A 23,864-nucleotide genomic window follows, 5' to 3' on the forward strand; every position below is an offset into this window, starting at 1 on the left:
CAAACCCGGATATTTGCCTTGCGCCCATTTCCGATGCGAGGCTGAATAAAATGTTTAAATTTAATTTGCATATATTTGACATGTGCTTAACAAGCCAGGAACTCAATCGTCTGGGCTCACTTGCCTCATTGGCCTCGCCAGGAGAGGTTCACACCAGCAAGGATCACAGCTGGTCCCCAGCAATGGGGACCAGATGTGATGGCCTCACCATTGATGCTCTTGCAGGAGGTCAGATCAAGGGGGGTTGGGCAGTGCCAGCCTGGCACTGCCACCCTGATACCCTGGCACTGACTAATGGGCACCAGGCCATGCCAAGCATGTGGAGCCTGAGGAGGATAGAGACTACTGGAGAGAAGTGCCAGACCGAGGTGGCCGGTCAGTGGTGGGGAGGGGGGGGGAATCGATGCCACTCTCCATTAGATATCAGTGGGCGAGGGGGGACGGGCGACGGGGCTGGCCATCGGGGTATGGAGGTCGAGGTGGCAATTGGAGGGGGTGCTGGCCATCGAAGAGGGAGGGAGGAAGGGATTGATCTGGGCAGGGGTGTCGCAAGATTGCTCAGTCCAGGTGTGTGGAAGGGGTCATGGTAGGCTGTGGGCCCCTGTCGTAACTGGGGGTTGCTGTGTTTGAGGCTGGCTGAGAGCAACAGAGGCTGAGTGACCGGTCTCTGCTACTGAAGGCCTACACATGTGCAATTGTGCCCCCTCTGCTGCTCTCAGCCAGTGTTTAGATGATTTAAACTCCACCCTCTCTCCCGATAGGCGCAAAATTATTTTCAAGGTTTTTTTGTCAAAGAAGATAAGATAGCATATTTGGACTCTTCCAAAAAATGGATCATAAACTCTCCCTTTTGCTCGCTCACCCTGGATTTATAACTTTTTACATAAGATTGCCCCCAAAGTATCCATTTAGATCCCTGTCTATATTTTCTGGCTTTCACACAAATTGCCACTGTGGTCCTTAATGGGCTCTACTCTTTCCCTAGTTATCCTTTTTCCCTTAATATTTGAATTATACAATGGCTAATACTTTCCAGTCCTTCCAGCTGGTGGGATCTTCCAGTTCCGCCGATGGTGATCTTGGTGATGGAGGGTGCAAGCCATGCAAAAACCCATTGACGTTGATGGGAGCTGAAGATGTTTTGATATATTAAAAAGAAAATTTTTTGGGGTTGAAAATCTGCTGATATGATGTTTATAACACAGTTAGATTATGAATGCTGCAATTTGTTGAGGAAGTCAATTCTCAGACTTTGAGACACCCTGTACTTAGAAGAAACATGGGTCAATAATGAAATGCTTGGCTACATTCAGTTCAGCTTATTATAGTCTGATGTTTACTCCATAGAAACAGAAATGCTGTAAATTTCTGATAAATTTCATTAAATCTTGTTCTGAATGCGATCTTCAGTTTCAGTAGATTGGCTGCATCTTGGATATAATGTTTGTATCCATGTATTGATGTGTAATGTTTATACCCACACACATAAATATCACGAGGTACAAGCCATTTATCTGTCAGGACAGTTCATTGCATCTTAAGTCATCCACCTAGATTAGCCTTACACTTACTGCATTTCTTCATCCATTTCTTTCTAAGTAATTTTCTCCCCTATCAATTTGTCTCAAAATCCTTTCCTACTACTGATCAATCTCTTTGTCAAGAAGAGTTTTTTGCTGTCAGTCTTATTTTTTAGCTGTTTGATGCAACCACCTCTTGTGCTACCCACAAAGTTTAATCTAAAATAACACTGCCGACTAACTATTTCACATTTATTATCCTGCATATATCAATGCTTCCTGTGTATAGACTTATACTTACACAAGGTACACACACACACACACACACACACACACACACACACACACACACACACACACACACACACACACACAGTTGCCACCCAGCTGAATGTTACCATGTGTACCATTACTGGAACAGTACAGGGAGCTCCCCATCCTGGCAAACTTCACTTCTCCACATATTCACTGACTTGCAACGACCCACAAAATACAAGAAAAAGTTTGCATTGCTCCCCCACCTGCCACTTCATGCTCATCTATCTACAAGGGAGTGGAATATTTGCCTGACCAGGTGTGGATTGATACGATTGTTGTTTTGGCAACATTCAGGCCTAATTTCTTTCATGCAGAATTGAAAAGATCAAGGATGGCTTGCAAATCTGATGCAGAACAAGCACCTGTAAATTGTAAGCTGTAGATCATGTCTATACTGGTCTGTTCTGTTTTGGAATGGAGGTAACTGAGGTTAAAGGGTTTCCCATCTAGACTTCATTTAGTATCGTCATCAGAAGGGCATTGATGTTTGAGGTGAATGATCACTATCAGGCAGTTTGTTGCTGCCTCGCAGCGCTAGGGACCCAGGTTTGATTCCTAGCTTGAGTGATTATCTGCAGAGTCTGCACATTCTCTCCATGTCAGTGTGCGTTTCCTCCAGCTGCTCTGGTTTCCTCCCATAGTCTGAAAAGATGTGCTGGTTAGTTGTATTTGCCATGCTAAATTCTCCCTCAGAGTACCTGAACAAGTGCTGGTGTGTGGCGACTGGGGGATTTTCGCATTAACTTCATTACAGTGTTAATTTAAGCCCACTTGTGATGCTCATAGAATCAGACTCATAGAATCCTACTGTGCAGAAGAAGGCCATTTGGCCCATCTGTGGAATTTTACCGGCACACCTGCCCTGATTCTCGGGGCGGGCAAGGCTCAGAGAACAGCAATCTCTGTTGGATTCAGGTGGGGTTGTATGAACCTTGGGCGGATGTGCTGGTAAAACTCCACCCATCAAGTCTGCACCAACCACAATCCCACCCAGGCCCTATCCCTATACTCTATGCATTTACCATAGCTAGTTCCCATGATACCAAGAGGAAATTTAGCATGGCCAATCCACAAACCCGCACATCTTTGGACTGTAGGAGGAAATCGGAGCACCCCCAGAGGAAACCCATGCAGACATGGGGAGAATGTGCAGACTCCACATAGACAGTCATCTAAGCCGGGAATTGACCCCGGGTCCCTAGCGCTGTGAGGCAGCAGTGCTAACCATTTGCCACTATGCTGCCCCCTAATAAATAAACTTTTAAAACTTTTAAACTTTAATTGTAAGTAGAATGGGGGCTATCACACAGCCTTGTTTGAACTTAGTCTGGATTTTGAAGGTGCCTGTTTCAAATCTCTCACTCAAAATATTTGCATCAATTGACCGTGAAGCAGTTGAAGGATTGGAACAAAGTTTCTTCGACATTTTGAGCTGCAAGCACTTTCTGACATTTTATAGAAAAAATTGACTTGAGTACAAAGCAGGAAATCATAATGTGTACCTGGGAAATGCTATTGGGAGAAGTTGTCTCATGATATTGTGAACAGACACTTATGGAACTCAACAAATCATAACTTCCTAATTTTAGCCCCGAACACCCCCATTTCTTTTTGTTGCCAGTCCAGTTGCTATAGAAATGTACCCTTACTTCCACAGCCTTTGACTTTCTTTGGAAGTCTGGTAAGTTATTTAACATCTTTTAAAAAACCCATGAATTATATCTGCCAGCTAGCCGGCATTCACATGTTAAGCTACCTGTAAACAATTTGAGCGGATTAATAAAGCATGATCCAATGCTTCTAAATCAATGCTAACTGGCCCTTAGAGGCGGTACAGTGGACAGTGGCTAGCACTGCTACTCCACAGCATCAGGGACCCGGGTTCGATTCCTGGCTTAGGTTACTGTCAGTGTGGAGATTGCACACATTCTCCCCGTGTCTGCGTGGGTTTCCTCCAGGTGTTCCGGTTTCCTCTCACAGCCCAAAGACATGCGGGTTAAGTGGATTGGCCATGCTAAATTGGCCCTTAGTGTCAGGGGGACTAGCTAGGGTAAATGCATGGGGTTATGGGGATAGGGCCTGAGTAGGATTGTGGTTGGTGCAGACTCAAAGGGCCGAATGGCCTCCTTCTGCACTGCAGGAATACTATGATTCTAACCTGGCCATATGTGTCAAATATGTCAAGATGACATTCCATATATGGCCAGTTAGCAAAAAGCATTGTAATTTACTAAATAAATTACAGCTTTAAAATATACTGAAACCTACCAAGTGGTTTCATTTGATGGACATTTTAACAGTTATCCAGGAAAAAATTATTCATAGCATGCATAAGCAGTTTACAGAAAATGTAAATAGTGCATTTAGCCACATAACATCTTTAAATATTTACATAGGGAGCCATGTAAAATATTTATCTCTGGGAGAACTAATTAGACATTCAGCAAATGCTTGCCATTTGCACATGATAAGGTTTGCTGTGCAGAGAAGTGAAGAGTCACATCCGGACTTAATTATTACCAGATAAAGGTCAGTTTGAGGGGGCTGCAACATAATCTGTACCGTCAAGGTTCTCAAACCAAATTACTTCAACTGTGCTGGCTGTGAAGACTGCCAGGCCTCCTGTGAGGTGCCAGTAACACTTTCACTGACATCAATGCACGCAATGGTTCTTTTTATTTCATGCATAATTTTAGGATTAACATTTTTAAATCATGGAACAAACTAGTCTTGGCGAGGAATGGAAAAAGTATAAGAACATAAGAAATAGGAGCAGGAGTAGGCCATCTGGCCCTTCGAGCCTGCCCCGCCATTCAATAAGATCATGGCTGATCTGTCGTGGCTCAGTTCCACATTCCCGCCCTCTCCCCATAACCCTTAATCCCCTCTCTTATCAAAAACCCATCAACCCGCGTCTTAAAAATATTTAGCGAGGTAGCCTCCACCACTTCAACGGGCAGAGAATTCCAGAGATTCACCACCCTTTGAGTGAAGAAGTTCTTCCTCAACTCCGTTCTAAACCGTTCTTTATCTTGAGGCTGTGCCCCCTAGTCCTACTGTCCTTTCTGAGCGGGAAGAGTCTCTCCACCTCTATCCTATCCATCCCATTCATCATCTTATTTGTCTCAATGAGATCTCCCCTCATTCTTCTAAACTCTAACGAGTACAAGCCTAGTTTATTCAGCCTCTCCTCATAGCTCAACCCCCTCAACTCCGGCATCAGCCTAGTAAACCTTCTCTGCACTCCCTCCAAGGCCAAAATGTCCTTGCGTAAGTACAGCGCCCAAAACTGCACACAGTACTCCAGCTGCGGCCTCACCAATGCCCTATACAGCCGCAGCAAGACCTCCCTGCTTTTATATTCAATCCCCCTCGCTATGAAGGCCAGCATCCCATTCGCCTTCCTGACCACCTGCTGCACCTGCAAGCTGGGTTTTTGCGACTCATGCACAAGGACCCCGAGGTCCCTCTGCACCATCGCCTGCTGCAGTTTTTCTCCACATAAGTAATAATCCTTCCTACCATTATTCCTACCAAAGTGGACCACCTCGCACTTGCCAACATTAAATTCCATTTGCCAGTTCCTGGCCCATTCGCCCAGCCTATCTAGATCCTTCTGCAGACTCTCCACACCCTCCGCGCAATTTGCCGTTCCACCAATCTTGGTATCATCAGCAAATTTCAACACCATACACTCGGTTCCCTCCTTCAGATTATCTATATAAATGGTAAATAGCTGAGGCCCCATCACCGACCCCTGGGGCACTCCACTAGTCACCAACCGCCAATCCGAACAGCACCCATTGACCCCCACTCTCTGCCTCCTATTTGACAACCAGTCCTCTATCCACGCTAACACCCTACCCCCAACTCCATGCCCCCTGACCTTCTGCAATAACCTCTTGTGAGGTACCTTGTCAAACGCCTTCTGAAAATCCAGAAAGACCACATCCACCGGCTCTCCTCTATCTACCGCCCTAGACACATCCTCATAGAACTCCAGTAAATTTGTCAGACATGACTTCCCCTTAACGAAACCGTGCTGCGTCTGCTCTATCAAGCAATTCCCCTCAAGATGCCTTGCTATTTCCTCCTTGATGACGGATTCTAACATTTTACCTACAACAGACGTCAAACTAACCGGCCTATAATTCCCCGCCTTTTGCCTGGCACCCTTCTTAAACAACGGCGATTGTTCAAATAGATCAGCGTCCTAGATAGATATTAGAACTCTGATTTTCGTTTTAAAGAACCTTCTGACTCTGAGGGGCTTCCAGTTAGACCATCAGTGATAAGCGTGGGATGATTGCAGCAGCCATAGATGGCAGCAGCCAATCATTTTCACAGTGGCATAGTGGTTAGCACTGCTGTCTCACAGTGTCAGGGACGTAGGTTTGATTCCTGGCTTGAGTCACTGTCTGTGCGGGGTTTGCATGTTCTCCCCGTGTCTGCATGGGTTTCTTCCGGGTGCTCCAGTTTCCTCCCACAGTTGAAAAGATGTGCTGATTCGGCGCATTGGCTATATTCTCCCTCAGTATATCCAAACAGGCACTGGTGTGTGGTGAGTAGCAGATTTTCGTAATAATTTTATTGCACTAATGTAAGCCTAGCTGTCACACTAATTAGTGACACTAATAAGTAAACTTAAACTTTAATTTCTCTGCTATTACTGAGGAGATACTGCCCCATTACTGTGGACAACACTACTTCAATATGACAATATCCTGTGATTATGTGAAAATCATTCCCTTGGCACGTCTGGTAAGAAGAGATTATTAACTAGTAATGTAGAAATTACTTGGAGTTGGATGAAATGCTGCGACTGGGCTCCTCACACCCCAGGGTAATTGTCAGAGGCGAGTTAGTCTCCCCTTGACCTGCTTGCCCCAATTGAATTTATCAGGAAGTAGCCCTTTAATTCGTTTGAGATGAGATTTGCATCTGTCTCCAGGAGAGGAAGTCCTGCTCATGGAGGAGCCAGTCTATTGGAGGCCTGAAGCTTTGGATTGGTAGGCAAGGCTAGTATTGCAGGAGTCTGGGAAGAAGAAGAACCATGATACCTCCCAAACCCAAGTGAGTTTGGGATCTCGCTGGAACTGGGTATCAAGGTGGGGTCCGGCGGTAGTATGTTCGACAGGGATGGTGGGCTTAGAGAGAAAAACAATGGGCAGGCATCTTCAACTAGCACAGAGGATTCAGGAAGGAAGCAGCTCCCCCCTCCCAAATTTTCACTGAGCAGCTGCCCACAGGTTGGGTATAAACCACTTCTACCACCTATTAAATTGTACCAGTGGTGGGATGAGGCCCTTATTTGATTGGCCATTATTTACCCATTTCCATAGAACCCTACAGTCCAGAAGCAGGCCATTTGGCCCATTGCCTCTGCAATGATGCTTTAACACAGCATGCAACCTAATCTCTTAACTCCATGCATTTACCCCAATAATCCCCCTCACTAAATATTTTGGGACACTAAGGAGCAATTTAGCATGGCCAATTCACCGAGCCTACACATATGGGAGGACCCCGGAGCACCCAGAGGAAGCCCATGCAGACATGGGAGAACATGTAAACATGTTTGGGCGGTGAAGTGGCACAGTGGTTAGCATTGCTGCCTCACAGCGCCAGGGACCCAAGTTCAATTCCAGTTTCGGGTCACTGTCAGTGTGGAGTTTGCACATTTTCCCCGTGTGTGCATGGGTTTCCTCCAGGTGCTCCGGTTTCCTCCCATAGTCGAAAGATGTGTGGGTTAGGTTGATTGGCCTATGCTAAACTGACCCTAGCGTCAGGGGGATTAGCAGGTAAATATGTGGGGTTACAGGAATAAGGCCTAGATGGGATGTGAATTATAGAAACCCTACAGTACAGAAAGAGGCCACTCGGTCCATCAAGTCTGCACTGCCCATAATCCCACCCAGGTCCTACCCCCACATCCCTACTCACTAATCCCTCTAACCTACGCATCTCAGGACACCAAGGGCAATTATTTAACATGGCCAATCAACCAAACCTGCACATCTTTGGAGTGTGGGGGGAAACCAGAGCACCTAGAGGAAACCCATGCAGACACAGGGAGAACGTGCAAACTCTACGCAGACAGTGACCCAAGCCGGGAATTGAACCCAGGTCTCTGAAGCTGTGAACGTTTTTACGTGCTAACCACTGTGCAGCCGTGCTGCCTTGTGATCGATGCAGACTTGATGGGCTGAATGGACTCCTTCTATGATTCAATGTTCACAGACAGTCACCCAAGGCTGGAAAGGAACCTGGGTCTCTGGAGCTGTGAGGCAGCGGTGCTAACCAAGGTGCCACAGTACTGATCCCACTTAAGGATCTCAATTGGGTTATAGGTGGGTGATCCAGTTGGCCCCACCCCCCATTCCTCCACCTGTAAAATTGGGGAGGGTGCAGGGCAGGTGGGAGATGGTAGGCACTCCACCAATAGCACAGAACCCTAGCTTACTGGCCCATCCACCTGTTCTCCCATTCACAGATGGCCCAGAAAATTTAGCCTTTTTACTCTTCTCTTGGGACTTGGATAGCGAGAACTGATCATTCAATTCATGCCTCTCAAATCCCTGACTTGTTCAACGTGGATCACGTTACATTTCATTCAACTGTATAAAGCATGATGTACCAATTCATTGTGAACTGAAAAAATGTTATAGGGAGATCCTTGGCTCCAGGGTTTCAACGGATCAATCCACGGGTATTTGACATGGGATGTTCACAACATGATGTGAAAAATCAGGAAACACCAGGAGCACAACAGCATGAGATCACAGGGAAGAAATGAAGAATAAAAGAGTCAATTTCCACCAATCAGGTAGTTCCTGGTATTTTTTGAAGGATCTCCCAATTGTAGATGATGAGTGGAGAGTGGTGGTAGATTGAATTGAATTGACTTGATTTATTATTATCGCATGTATTAGTATACAGTGAAAAGTATTGTTTCTTGTGAGCTACACAGTCAAAACATACTATTCATAGAGTATATAGGAGAGAAGAAGAGGATGGGATGCAAAATTTAGTGTTGCAGTTACCAATAGTGTGAAGAGAAAGATGAGCATAGTATGTGATAGGACCATTTAAAAGTCCAATGGCGGCAGGGAAGAAACTGTTTTTGAGTTGGGTGGTACGTGTTTTCAGACTTTTGTATATTTTCATGACACAAGAAGGTGGAAAAGAGTATGTCCAGATGCATGGTGTCCTTGATTGTGTTGGCAGCTTTTCTGAGGCAGCGGAATGTGTAGGTGGAGTTAATGATTGTGAGGCTGGTCTGTATAATGGACTGGGCTACATTCACACCCTTTGTAGTTTTTTGTGGTTTTGGTCAGAGTAGGAACCATATCAAGCTGTGATACACCCAGGACGGATGCTCGCTATGGTGCGTCTGTAAAAATTGACGAGAATTGTAGCAGACATGTCAAATTTCTGAGAAGTTAAAGATGGCGGAAGATACTCAGCTGTTTTGGTCTCTGCTAGACCTGACCATTCATGCCTATGGTGAAAATTATGCTGGTTGAGCCAAATTTTATTTTAAAGGATTCTGCTGGTTTCTGGCAGCTGTTTTTCTCATCCCTTGAGAAGAATAGGCTGACATGATAGCCTACGGGAGGAGCGTAGTGCGTCAGCACGCGAGTCCCCATGGTACTGGTAATTGCCTGCCAACCTAGCATGCTTAAATTCACCGCCTATGTTTTGGCCCAGTGTGCATTAGAGACATCTAACTCCCTTTGTGTGCTGCCGTCTTGCAGCATCCAGTTCAATCAGGAAGGCACCGATGAAGGTAATTGAATGCAATTTAATTCACTGCAGTGTCACACTTACAACTGCATAAAGATGAATAACTATAGGTCACAAATTGTAGGGAAATGTACACATTTAGTCATCCTGTATTAGGGAGACAGGTTATTAATATTGCAAGCTGTTTAAATCACTGATTTACTGTTCACCCACTTGCCTGATTAAGTGTAAAACCTGAGTTGCTGTGCATTTGCTGAGTGGAAATATTTTTGTTTCTGGTCTGTGCTGATGAATTAAATAGTTCTTCAGGAGAGCTGAGAGTGAACATCATAAAAGCTTTATACCCTGGGTGGCCCTTTACTGTGAAAAAGTCAATTCAAAACAATCGCATATTTAATGAAACTTAGACTGAAACTCAGCAGCTGGAGATAGTCTGCAGCCCCATAGCATAGTGCTTCCGGCCTTGGCAATCAATCAGAAGAATCTCCTCACATACTTACTTCAAAAGATGTACTGAGTGAGCAAAGAGCAGCAATAGATAGTATCACACAAGATTTAATCAGGCTCCAGGATATAAATTGCTCTTTGTAAAACTTTCTCCTTTTTGCAACACAAAAAAGTTCAGATTAATTTTATTTTACGTGACTATAATAATATGATTTGAAGGACTTCTCTGAAATAAAGTGCTCTGAAATAAAGATTAATGAGTTTAGATTTGGGACATTGCAGTAAATGGAGTATGAAGTTTTTTTCAGTGGTGGGTAAATGGACAATAGCAAATTGGCAAACTGCTTTTCACCCTACCTGATTTTCTTTCCTATTGAAGTGAAGTGTGAATGTTTCTGCCAATTTGTTGCATTCTGTTTTGTGTTATCACCGTCAACCAGTTTGGCCTCCATGGAATGAGACAATGTAATCCCAAAGCAACACGAGTTCAAGTTTGATCATTTTGGATTCAGGGTGAGCAAGATGAATGGGTCATCGTGGCATTGCTTATCCCTCTGTAGTCAAAGTTGGCACAAAGGAATCCTTTCAAGTGTTGGCACCATGAAAGCTTTTGAGAGAAAGCCTCTCATGATTCTGTGCTACTGATCACATAGCAGAGTGAATTTACTGGTCCCATGTTTCGACTGGGAAGTACAAAGAAGCATTTGTTCTGTGGGCACAGTAAATTTACCCCATGATATTTATATTGAGAGACTGGAGAAAGTCAGTATAAGACAATGTTTACATGCTTATTTCCCGCTGGGGGATCTGTTGGGCAGTATTCTCCACTTTGCTGCCCTTTCAGAGATGAAAGATGATGAGAATACTTTATCCCCGATCCAAACTAAACACTCAACAGATGATGCAGACATTTCTTCACTTTACTATATTTGCTGTGGGCCACTGTTAAACAATTAATCCTTACAAATCTTGCTCCAATCAATTTTAGTTGTCAACTGTCCACTAGTTAGATGAAGTCAGCTTTTTGTAATCCTATCCATTGTTTCTCATGGCGTCATAAAGAATGCCACTATGGTATCATAAAATCATAAAATCTACAGTGCAGAAGGAGGCCATTTGGCCCATCAAGCCTGCACCTACAACAATCACACACAGGTCCTATCCCCATAACCCCACATATTTGCCCTCCGAGTCCCATGGCCAACCATGCAGGCAGACACGGGGAGAACATGCAAACTCTATACAGACAGTGACCCAAGGCTGGAATCGAACCTGGGTCCCTGGTGCGGTAAGGCAGCAGTGCTAACCAGTTTGCCACCATGATGCTCTCAGTTTCTTGCATTTCTGGAATGTGTTCCTATTGTTGACAAACTCACCAGCAGATCTAATTTGTACACATATAATTTATTTTTGCTTCAAAAACATAAGTAGAAGAATAGTATTGTTGGCAACAATGCACCCCTCCCTGATGAGCTCAATACGTTGCCTTCTCTGCTTATCTTGAGCAAGAGGTCAGCGAGAGGACATCTTCCGCCCAGAGAACTCGGTGAGCTCACCATCACAAACGTCAGACTGGTCTGCTTGAAAATTAACCCACATTAAGAGATTGGCCTAGATGAGGTACCCATATGAGCACTCAGATCCTGTACAGATGAGCTGGCAGAGGTATTCACAGGCATCTTTAACCTCTCCTTAGTCCGATATGAGTTCCCTACCTGCTTCAAGAAGATGACCATCATCTCTATGCCAAAGAAAATCCAGGCAGCCTGCCCTAATGACTACCATGGGTGGCTCTGACATCCATCATTATGAAATGTTTCGAAAGGTTAGTCACGACACACTTCAACTTTGGTCTCCCAGATTGCCTGGAATCACTGCAATTCACCTGTCACCACAACAGGCCCAGAGCAGATATCACCTCTCTGACTCTACACTGAGCCCTGGAACACCTGGATAACAAAGACACTTATGTCAGACTCCTATTTATTGACTATAACTCAGCCTTCAATGCCATTATGCCAACAAAACTCATCTCCAAACTCTGTGGCCTAGGACTCGGCTCTTCCCTCTGGGACGGCTTCCTGGACTCCCTAACCTGCAGACTACAATCAGTAAGGATAGACAACGAGACCTTCTCAACACCAGTGCCCCACAAGGCTGTGTCCTCAGTCCCCTCCTATACTCCTTATACACTATGACTATGTAGCTAAATTCCCCTCCAAATCAATTTTCAAGTTTGCTAATGACACCACCATAGTGGGTCGGATCTCAAACAATGACAAGTTGGAGTACAGGAAAGAAATAGAGAATCTGATGAAATGGCCTGATGACAATGATCTGTCCCTCAATGTCAATAAAATGAAGGAGATAGTCATCAACTTCAGGAAATATAGTGGAGGACATGCCCCATCTACATCAAAGGTACTAAAGTGAATATAAAAAAAAAACAAAGAACAAAGAACAACCCAGCACGGGAAACAGGCCCTTCGGCCCAACGAGCCCGTGCCGCCGCATCCTCCTACACCTACCCTGCCCTGCATGTATGCGAGCGGAACCCCTAACTTAGCCAGATTCAGGGAAGAATAGTGTCAATTTGGTATACCAATCAGCCTAAGAGCACATCTTTGGGGTGTGGGAGGAAACCGGAGCACCCGGAGGAAACCCACGCAACCACAGGGAGAATGCGCAAACTCCCACAGACACTGGCCCAAATCCATGTATCTGCACAGCTAGCAGTGATAGTCACTGAGCTGTTGCGGCGCCTGTCTACTGGTCCAGGATCAAGCACACACACCGACACGAAGTACTAGGCCACTCCCGGAACCTCCAAGAGCAGCCCACGCACGACCCACCGTGTGCACGCCCCTTGTTTGACAACAAGGTGGACCGCCACCTGCAGAATAAAAAGACAAAAACGTTAACATTTAAGTCTACATTTCTGGTGTCTCCCGAGGCTCTGACCCTATTTAATAACAGCCTCAAGATAAAGGGGAGGCGGTTTAGAACGGAGTTGAGGAGGAACTTCTTCACTCAAAGGGTGGTGAGTCTCTGGAATTCTCTGCCCGTTGAAGTGGTGGAGGCTGCCTCGCTAAATATTTTTAAGAAGCGGGTTGATGGGTTTTTGATAAGAGAAGGGATTAAGGGTTATGGGGAGAGGGCGGGAAAGTGGAACTGAGCCACGACAGATCAGCCATGATCTTATTGAATGGCGGGGCAGGCTCGAAGGGCTAGATGGCCTACTCCTGCTCCTATTTCTTATGTTCTTATGTTCTTATGTTCTTAATACCCTCTACTATAACCCTCCATCCTTGTTTTGCTCATGTGTCTATCTAAGTAAACCTTAAACAAGTCCAACGTGCCTGCCTCCACCACCCTACGTGGTAGCGCGTTCCATACCCCATATAATCGAGAGCTTCAGATTTCTAGGTGATCAGATCACCAACAACCTGTCCTGGTCCCTCCAGGCCGACGCTATAGTTAGAAAAGCCCACCAACGCCTTTACTTTCTCAGAAGGTTAAGAAAATTTGACCTGTCCACTACAACTCTCACCAATTTCTACAGATGCACCACAAAAAGCATTTTTCTAGATGTACCACAGCATGGAATGGCTCCTGCTCTGACCAAGACCGCAAGAAACTACAAAGGGTTATGAACATAGCCCAGTCCATCATGCAAACCAGCCTCCTGTCCATTGACTCTGTCTACACTTCCCACAGCCTTGGAAAAGCAGCCAACATAATCAAGGACCTCACTCACCCCCGATACACCTTCTTTTGTCGGGAAAAAGATACAGAAGTCTGAAAACACGTACCAATCGACTCAAGAACAGCTTCTTCCTTGCTGTCATCAGGCTTTTGAATGGTCCTATCACACACTAAGCTGATCTTTCTCTTCACTCTTTTGGTAACTGCAGCATTATGGTGGGATTTCTCCCATCCTGCTCACCATGGGGATTGTAGTGGGCGGGGGCTGGACCTTGCAAAGGTCTATTTACCCCAGGCAGGATTCTCTGATTTTGGGATGAGCGTGGTCAAAGAATCCCACTCAATATTCTGAACCTATCCTTCCCTTCTCCCCTGTGTATTCTATGAATGGTGTGTTTTCACTCTAACCCAATATATATGTCAAAAATGGATCAATTCAATTCAATTCAATTCATAAAACAAGCAATAACAACAAAATATTCTTTCAATTGGTTGGGATACCATATCCCAAATCTTTTAGGAAATATTTTCCAACTTCAGTGCCCATGTCTCCCTCACAAAAGGTTTGATAATATCACTGTTAAAAGTACATAATTGTGCTCTTTTCCTCCAGAACTAGAATTAAACTAATCTGATATTGGGCAGTTCTTCACCTTAAGGCTAGATAAATTCATGTCTTATTGCACTGACATTGTTAATACTTTTCACATCTCATTAGATTCTGTTTCTCACATAAAAACCAACTAAAATTAACATGTGTGCTAAAATATTAGTCCTGGAAACCAAATTATTAAAAGGAAAATTCTTGTTCACTTGTCGTAAAGCAATGGCTATGATACAAGGCAAATTGTGCATTGTTTTGTGTTCTCATCTATTTTGAAGCAGCACGCCAGCTCTTCTGAGTTTTGTAGGTTAGCAATAATGATACAGCCACAATAAAGATGCAGAGTAAATTTCTCAATGTTGTGTTTAAACCCTTCCATTGTCCAGTCCCATCTGTAACCTTTCTCTATCCCTACCAGCCCATCCTGCTTCTGCCGATCCTCCAGAACCTTTGCATCCTCTCATGCTTTGGGACTCCCTTTCTAAACATCTTGGCCCCTCCACTGTTTACTCCTCTTTAAAACCCACTTCACTGACCAATATTTTAATCATGTCTCCATTGTTTTCCTTCTTTACTCAATATCTGTTTTTTTTTCTAACACTTTGGACACTTTTAATCAAAGTGTTAGCTCATTTTTATGGTAATAATGGTATTGTTCATCTTCTTCCTCCTTGCACAAATTGTTTTTCCCAACAATGGAAAGCACAGAGCCATTATTTCTGAAGCAGATCAGATCAGCTAATATTCTTTACTGTTCTGCTAGAGGTGAGTTGCACAGAACCTCTGGAGGAGACCAGTAAACACAGTAAAAAGTCTGACAAAAAGTCAGGTGCCTTGCCAGGAGGAGATGGCCTTGCTCTGTTTCCTGAGCAAAGGTTGAAGTCATAAGCAAGGCAAAATGTGGAGGTGTGCTGCCACCGGCCAATAAGATCTTTTCTACACTTATTTCCTATGCTCCTTTTCCTCGTTGGGCTATATTCAATATAAAATGTTGTGTTCTTAGCTCTCTCTTCATCCCCTTTATCGTTCTGGTTCATTGTCTCTATATCCTTTCAACAGCTGCAATATCCTTTACATATTGCAGCAAGCAAAACTGTACACAGTATTCAAAGTGCAGACAGACAGGTGATTTATAAAATGGTAGGATTACCTCACTATTTCAGCTCAGTAGTGACCTTTTCGCGCAGCCCAATATCAGATTTGTTTTATTCACTGCCATTATTGCAATTCATAATGCTTCAACTGATTGAAAATCAGAATGACAGATTTTTTTCAATTTGTTTGCTTTCCATTTAAGCAATAGCTTCGGCCAAAACTTTCGTTTCAGAATGAAGTCCTTTGCTGTTTTGTTCTATTCTATCACTTGTCCACTCAATTGCCAAGTGAATTTAAATCCTCCTATACTTCTCGTGGGGGCGTTGGGGAGAGCGCAGAAAAGATTTACCAGGATGTTGCCTGGCATGGAGGCTATTAGCTATGAGGAGAGATTGAATAAACTGCAACTGTTCTCCCTGGAAAGTTGGAGGCTGAGGGGTGACCTGATAGAAGTTTATAAAAGTGTAAGGGTGGAAGCTTTTTCTCAGGGCAGAAATAACAATTACAAGGGGGCACAAGTTCAAGATAAGGGAGGGAGAGGGGGAAGGTTGAGTGGAGATGTGTAGGGGAAGTTTTTTACATAGAGGGTGGTGGGGGCCTGGAATGCACTGCCAAGTGAGGTGGTTGAGGCAGTTACGTTAGTGACGTTTAAGACTTACCTTGATAGACATATGATCAAACGGGGAATTGAGGGATATAAGCAATTGATTTAGATATGATTGGTGCAGGTTTGGAGGGCCGAAAGGCCTGTTCTTGTGCTGTACTGTTCTTTGTTGTTCTCAACATATATGGAGTGTATCACCTTCATTAACTTTGTGTTATCTTTATGCTTATGATCCTTAGCTCCTGATCATTTATGAAGACGTTAACAAATGAAGGGCCCATTCTGACCTTGTGTCATTCCACCAGGGAATCTCTACCCTATAACCCACTGAGTTCTATCAGTCAGCCATGATATCCATTGTAAAATAATGCCACTGACTTATATTTTCTTCATTCTGAGTGCAGCCTTTCCTGAAGAACTCTATCAAAGGCCTCAAGTGGAATTCAAGTTCAATAAATGTACATATTGAGCTCCCAGAAAGTTGGGAAGGAACACACGCCCACCAATGCCAACCAGCCCACTGCCTTGGGGCTGTTTCCAGAGTTCAAGGTCAAAGCTGGCAGTGACCCTGGCCCCTGGAACATCACAGCACGGGACAGCTGGGGGTTGGGGAGGTGGGGGGTGATGTTGCTGCCTATCAGGTGGATCTTCGAGTTTGAGTGATTTTTCAGAAGTCTACCTTCCAGCCTCAGAGTGTTCCTGGAGATCCATCTTCTTTTCTCAACAGTGGATCAGTGATGTTGGGCACCATTAAACTATGAGACCCATATACGATGGCAGGACACCAGCCATCAAGACCGTCCTGCCACAAGTGACGGTGCAAAACCCCCGGGTGCATAATTAACAGCAGATATGACCTGATTTCCTGTTGGCCTCCGCAGTGAGAAACATTCCCTGATCCTGGCCCTGCCATGGGACTTTGTCCCAGATGGGACAACTCCGCTCTATATCTTGCAGTGGGCGGAAACATCATTGTGATTCTGGCAGGACGGCCGAACAAAAGTGATCTTTCACTGCTCAGTTCTTCATTATGCATCGGTGAGGAGATTGGCAAATGTGGTTGGGTGAGCGGGAAATCAATGGTGAAGCCATTACCACATGGAGGTTAAAGGTCATGGTGCCATATATAAATGGCATCCCGACAGACGATCACTCTGTGTACAAACCAGGAGTTCTCATTACTATTCCAGAGTCTTTGCAATCACAACTCATTTCTGAGAAGCTGACAGATGCAAGAAATCACATTCCAGGATATATGAAGACATCCCCAGCATTGCCTTAGGCTCATCTTGAAGCAAGGACACTGCCTGTGATACACCCATAGATGGGCCAATACTCACCATTGCAATGGTCCACTTACACCTGCCCCATGGTCTGACAGAGGCCTTGCTACTTCTTGCTGCTCAGGCTCTTGCCGCTCATGGCCCTCTGCCAACTAACGTTAGGCCACCCTTCTCCTCATTGCGATGAGAACCATTACCATGGCAAGGTTACCTGTAGCCACAGTAGATCAGGGAATAAATTGAAGTGATAGAATAAGTGAGCATGGCCTTTGCAAGTTGCCCTCCATTTCAAAGCAGCAGGCCACTCCTGAGCCCGTCACATGGCCTCCATTTAGAACAAAGAACAAAGAACATCACAGCACGGGAAACAGGCCCTTCGGCCCAACGAGCCCGCGCCGCCGTCCTACTATCTCAGTGACCTATTCATGATTTTAGTCTACGCCTAACGTGCGAGGATCAGGGAAGTCCAATTTAGGGACAATTTAGTACCCAATCAATCAGCCTAAAAGCACATCTTTGGGGGATGTGGGAGGAAACCGGAGCACCCGGAGGAAACCCACGCAACCACGGGGAGAACGTGCAAACTCCCACAGACACAGGCCCAAATCCATGTGTCCGCACAGCAACAGAGATAGTCTCTGAACTGTCATGTTGCCCTCGAGATGGTCCAGTTTAAGCACACTAACGACATGAAGCAATAGGCAACTCCCGAAGCAACATCCAAGAGCAGCCCACTACAACCTGCCGCCTGCATGCCCCTTGCTGGACTTAAATGCCTGTGGAGACAAAAAATGTCATTATTAAACAGGCAAAGACTAACATTCCTGAGGCAAAACGTATTCCCAAGCCTACAATGTTCAGTAAGGCCTACTATATCCCCCTATATGTAGCCCGCTCATATGGCTGTCTAAGTGACTCTTAAACAACCCTAGCGTGCCTGCTTCCACCACCTTACTTGGCAGTGCATTCCACACCCCCACTACCCTTTGCGTGAAAAACTGCCCTCTAATATTTGTCTTATACCTAGCCCCCCTCACCCTAAGCCCGTGACCCCTCGTTCTATCCATTTCTTGTAGCGGAAAAAGCTTACCACCATTTACTCTATCTATTCCCTTCATAATCTTATAAACCTCTATTAGATCCCCCCTCAGCCGACGTCTCTCAAGGGAAAACAGCCCAAGTTCATTCAATCTTTCCTCGTAAGACAGCCCTTCCATACCAGGCAACATCCTGGTAAATCTCCTCTGCACTCTCTCCAGGATCTCTACATCCTTCCGGTAGTACGGCGACCAGAACTGGACGCAGTACTCCAAGTGAGGCCTAACCAACGTTCTATACAACTGCAACATCAGACTCCTACTCTTATATTCTATACCTCTTCCTATGAAGGCTAACATACCATACGCTTTCCTCATCACATTCTGCACCTGTACCGACACCTTCAGGGACTTGTGCACTTGCACCCCCAGGTCTCTCTGCGTATCTATACTCCGGATAGTTCTACCTTTTATCGTATAACTCCCCTCCACATTATTCCGGCCAAAGTGCATCACCTCGCATTTCTCCGGATTAAATTCCATTTGCCATCTATCTGCCCAATCTACCAGCCTGTCTATGTCCTGTTGCATTGCCAGGCACTGCTCCTCAGTACCCGCCAATCCAACCATCTTGGTGTCATCAGCAAATTTGCTGATCCCACCACCTACCCCCTCTTCCAAGTCATTAATATATACCACAAATAGAAGAGGTCCAAGTACCGAGCCCTGCGGCACACCACTGGTGACAGGCCTCCAATTGGAAAAGGAGCCTTCCACTACTACTCGCTGTCTCCTCCTCCCAAGCCAGTTCTCCACCCATCTACATACCTGGCCTTGTATCCCATGAGCCTTCACCTTTTCTATCAGCCTACCATGAGGGACCTTGTCAAACGCCTTACTGAAATCCATATAGACAACATCAACGGCTTGTCCTTCGTCAACCGTTTTTGTCACCTCTTCAAAAAATTCCACTAGATTCGTAAGGCACGACCTCCCTGTAACGAAGCCATGCTGCGTATCCCTGATCAGATTGCAGCGCTCCAGATGTTCATACATCCTATCCTTGAGGATCCTCTCCATTAGCTTGCCTATAACTGAAGTCAAGCTCACCGGCCTATAATTCCCTGGGTTATCCCTCTGACCCTTCTTAAACAACGGTACTACATTTGCAATGCGCCAATCCTCTGGGACCTCACCTGTGTCCAAAGAAGAGACAAAGATTTGCGTCAGAGGCCCAGCAATTTCATCCCTCACCTCCCTTAACAGCCTGGGATAGATATGATATCCCTGGCCCTACCTCTTTTGGCAGCAGGACATCCTAGGGGACCAGAAATTGGTGTTCCTCCCAGTCATACATAGCTGCATATGGCGGCATTGTTATTTGATCAGTTTGAAGACAGCCATAAGCAAAAAGCCTCTCTCTGACACTATTCCACTTACCTTCACTGCACTAGAGACTATCAAGAGAAAATTGCCTTTGCAGCACAAAGACTTCATGAGCCCTAGTGAGCCGTGACCACTCGCCTGAAAGAATGGACATTTGGAGCCGTGGATTGGCTGCCATCTACCAGATCTCTCCCTTCATCCTCACCTCTGACTGCAGCAGATGTTGACAGAATGAACGTTTACTGGGATCTTGGTATTATGAGACCCGTAAATCAGGCAAAAACCTACTGTAATGTGGGCTTCACCATAGATAGGAGAACACACTGAATATGGTTGACATCCAGTTCCTTTGTAATTATTAGGATGCCCATTTAGACGGGCACTTGTGCTGACCTTGAACTCCACCCACTTAAAAAGATGTCCTCCCACCTCAAGGAATTGCATTGAATGACGAACTGTGCAGTTATGGTTGGCTGTGAAAAATGGTGCACGTCATCTCCAGACTTAACCTACCACCTTTTACCCTCCCTCTGTCACCCAGCAACATCATCCACATCACCCTTGGCCCACCCGATATCACCAATCCTCTCCCCCTGGACCCAAATGCGATTCACGTACAGGTACCTTCCCTTCCCTTAGAGTTGACACCCTGCTATCTCCCCATGCCCACCTGATCCTGTATCCTCCTGTTAGCCAAGCCACCTGTCTAATAATGGAGACTAGTTAAAAATTGCGCATTAGTCTTGGTTAAGGGACTTAGTACATCGAAAACTTTGGCATTTAAATGCAATGTATCTGTCAACGGTAAGTGTGTGTCTGCAATATCTTAAAGACAGACACTTTCTCATGAGTAGTGGTACACGAGCCAGACAAAGCACATGCTTATGTCTGTTTCTATGGCTAGTTTTCCCATTCCCAGTCATGGGAGACTACAGCTTGAGGGGCAACACCCCCATCCCCTACCCCCCGCTGGCCCCACACCCCCACGAAACTTTCACCAACTAAACTCTCACCTCGGACTTGTTAATCTACCACATCACATTCTTCACTCTAACTGTTCCCTCCTATCACCAGTGTCCTGAGTTCACCCCAAGGTCCCCACCGTCAACATCACCAACCCTGTTCCTTAAATCACTCATTTTCCCCTATTCCCATGATGCTCACTCCCCATTTCCCTAGACCCTCCTGGCCCACTTCCCTGGACAGTTTCTTCCCACTTCCCCAGATGCTTTTCCCCAGGCGTTCTTCCCCATCTTCTCTTCTTAACCTGCCTCCCAGTCCAACGTTGGAGCATCTTTTGCTCTTGGCACAAAATATAAGTGAAATTATGCACATTCCCCAAGAAGGTGAAAGCAGTATCTACTAAGTTCAAAGTCATGGAAGGGGTGAAGCTCTCCAGCTGTACACTGTAAAGCAGAATTTTCTAGATTCTTGCTGGAGGAGAATTCAATTCAGAGGGGGATCATATTTCCAGGGAAGTGACTTTTTAATAAGCATACGAGAGATCCTAGTGCACATAAAGCGATTCCTAACATTTTTCATTGGGAAGTTTGACCACCACCCCCCTTAACTTGCCTTGAAAGTTAGGAGAACTAAATTCAAACAGTTCATCCCATTTTTTGGCTTGTACCAAATTAAATGCCCAAACCCACCACGATTTCTGACTAAAAATTGAGGCTGGGTGGGAAAAGACCTTTTAAGTGGAATAAGGGTGGGCTTCCTCTCCGAGTCTTGGCTGAACCCACAGGTGGGATCCCGGAGGGAATCACGTCCATGCAATTTCATGCTCACCCCCACCTCATAACCCATCATGGGGGAATATAAAACTCAGGCCTAGATTACATCCATGGCGTAGATTGTCAACAAGCCTCCTGGACATTGGACTGACATTGCACAACTTTTGGGTAACCCCCAACTGGTCTGGAGCCTGGAAAATACAGCCTAAGAGATGGAGTTCATCCAGCATTCTGGCTATCATTCACCCCTTTAAACATCACCAGCCAAACAAATTAGCAAATCAACCATGTTATTGTCATTTCTAAGACTTGTTATTCACAAATTGGCTGCAATATCTGCCAACAAAGCCACAATAGCTGCACTTCAAGATTGATTAATTGATTGTGAAGCATTTCCTGATGTCCTTGGTGCTTAAATGGCCCAATCATTTTCATTGTCTGAAAACTCCTGTGCCTCTTGTTGGTTGCTGGTGTATTGTTGGCCCCACATGAGCCAGAAATAAAGCAGATTGCATGATTGATGTTCCAATACAGTTGACCCAACAATTGCATCATGGCCCTGACACCTTCAAGAGAGCTACAGCAGAATATTTCCATTTCAGGGTGATGAACAGAGATCAGAATTTGGCTCAATTCTGGCCACTTCAGTTTTGGCAGCAGCTGTTAGACTTCACGCACACGTGGAGAACTCTCTTAGCAGATTTTGGGTCCCACACTTGATTCCTTCTGGAAATTCACCTTGACTGGCAAGTTCCATTTGCCCAGGTACAGGATTGTGCACCCAATACATAAGATTTGAACCTTGGCTAAGAGACCTGATGTCCTCGTTTGTGTTAAGTTGAAAGAAATTCGCTTTCCCGTCGTACTGAAACGTATTTCCATCAATTGGCGTTTAGCATTTTACTTATTTTATGCTTAATCAAAATGAATCCTTTGAAATTAATACATCCTGAATATTTAACAAGATTTTGAACATAAAGAGAAAAAAAAATGTTTGATTTCATCAAAAAAATTGTCGGTGACTGGAGGATAGAACAAATGCTATTTATTTCCAAGAGGATAGGTAGTCAAGCTGTACCTCTCTGGCTGACAACATCAGTAATTAAGCAGTAATTAGAGAATTGCTGCCAATATCATTCCATCCCAGCTGTTCTGCGAGAAATTCAGAATTAATAGAAAATTTGATGTGGAAATCAAGTGCCTCAGGTTGTGCTGGAGATGGCAGTGGTTTGTAATAATTTGCTGGTTAAAGTTTCATAGGTGCTGCTTGACTGGAAAGGTTGCATTAAAAATCCACTGATCCAAAGGAAACTGTTCCCCTGATCATGAGAACAATTGAAAGAAAGGATCTAGAAAATAAGAGAGCACCCCGATAGTCAAAATGATCGTTCTCAGAGCTTACGTTTGTCACAGAATGTGGAAGTTCATGTTACCAGCTTGTCTAGCACAAAACTGCACCTGTACAGTGCAGAAAAGAACCTGGTTTGTGCTTTCCCAGTTTTTCTGTTGATGCTGACACTTCACGTTGATGGCCTGTTGTTTGCACTGGCGGTGTTACATAAGTTGCAGGGCTAGCTAGCAACAAAGGAAGCAATGCTTGCCAGTTTATCATACTGCCACTCACTTTTGTGGATTCTACTTAAACTGAATGGCACCAAGGTATAATTCAATGCAAAACTTCAGCAGCATTACCTTAATTCAGTCCCATAGATGCCGACCAGAACAAATTGAGTTGGCTTTGCTGTTAGGAGATTCCGTTATGATAAAGAGCTTAGGCCAGAAATTCCAGCATGCCCATTTTACAGTTGTTATTTAGCTACAGGATGTAGGCATCACTGGCTATTCCAGCATTTATTATCCATTCCTAATTGTCCTTGAGAAGGTGGTAATGAACTGCTATCTTGAACAGCTGCAGTGCCTCAGATGTAAATATATCCACAGTGCTGTTAGGAAGGGAATTCCAGGATTTTGACCCAGTGACAGTGAAGGAATGGTAATATATTTCCAAAAGAGGATGGCGAATGACTTGGAGGGAAACTTCAAGGTGATGGTGTTCCCATGTAACTGCTGCCTTTATCCTTCTAGATGGTAAAGACTGTAGATTTGGAATGTGCTGATGAAGGAACCTTGGCAAGTTCCTGCAATGCATCTTGTAAAAACTTGTATTTCAACCATTATCCTGCAACTGTCTATATGTTGAAGAAATCTACCTCTCCACTCACCTGATAAAGGAGCAGCGCTCTGAAAGCTTGTGATTCCAAATAAACCTGTTGGACTTTAACCTGATGTTGTGACACTTCTCACTATGCCCACCCCAATCCAATGCTGGTATCTCCACATCATCTTGTAAATGGCACATACTCTTGCCACTGTTTGTTGGTGG

Source organism: Carcharhinus amblyrhynchos, chromosome 13, assembly GCF_965287045.1.
Source record: "Carcharhinus amblyrhynchos chromosome 13, sCarAmb.v2.hapA, whole genome shotgun sequence".
Taxonomy (NCBI): Eukaryota; Metazoa; Chordata; class Chondrichthyes; order Carcharhiniformes; family Carcharhinidae; genus Carcharhinus; species Carcharhinus amblyrhynchos.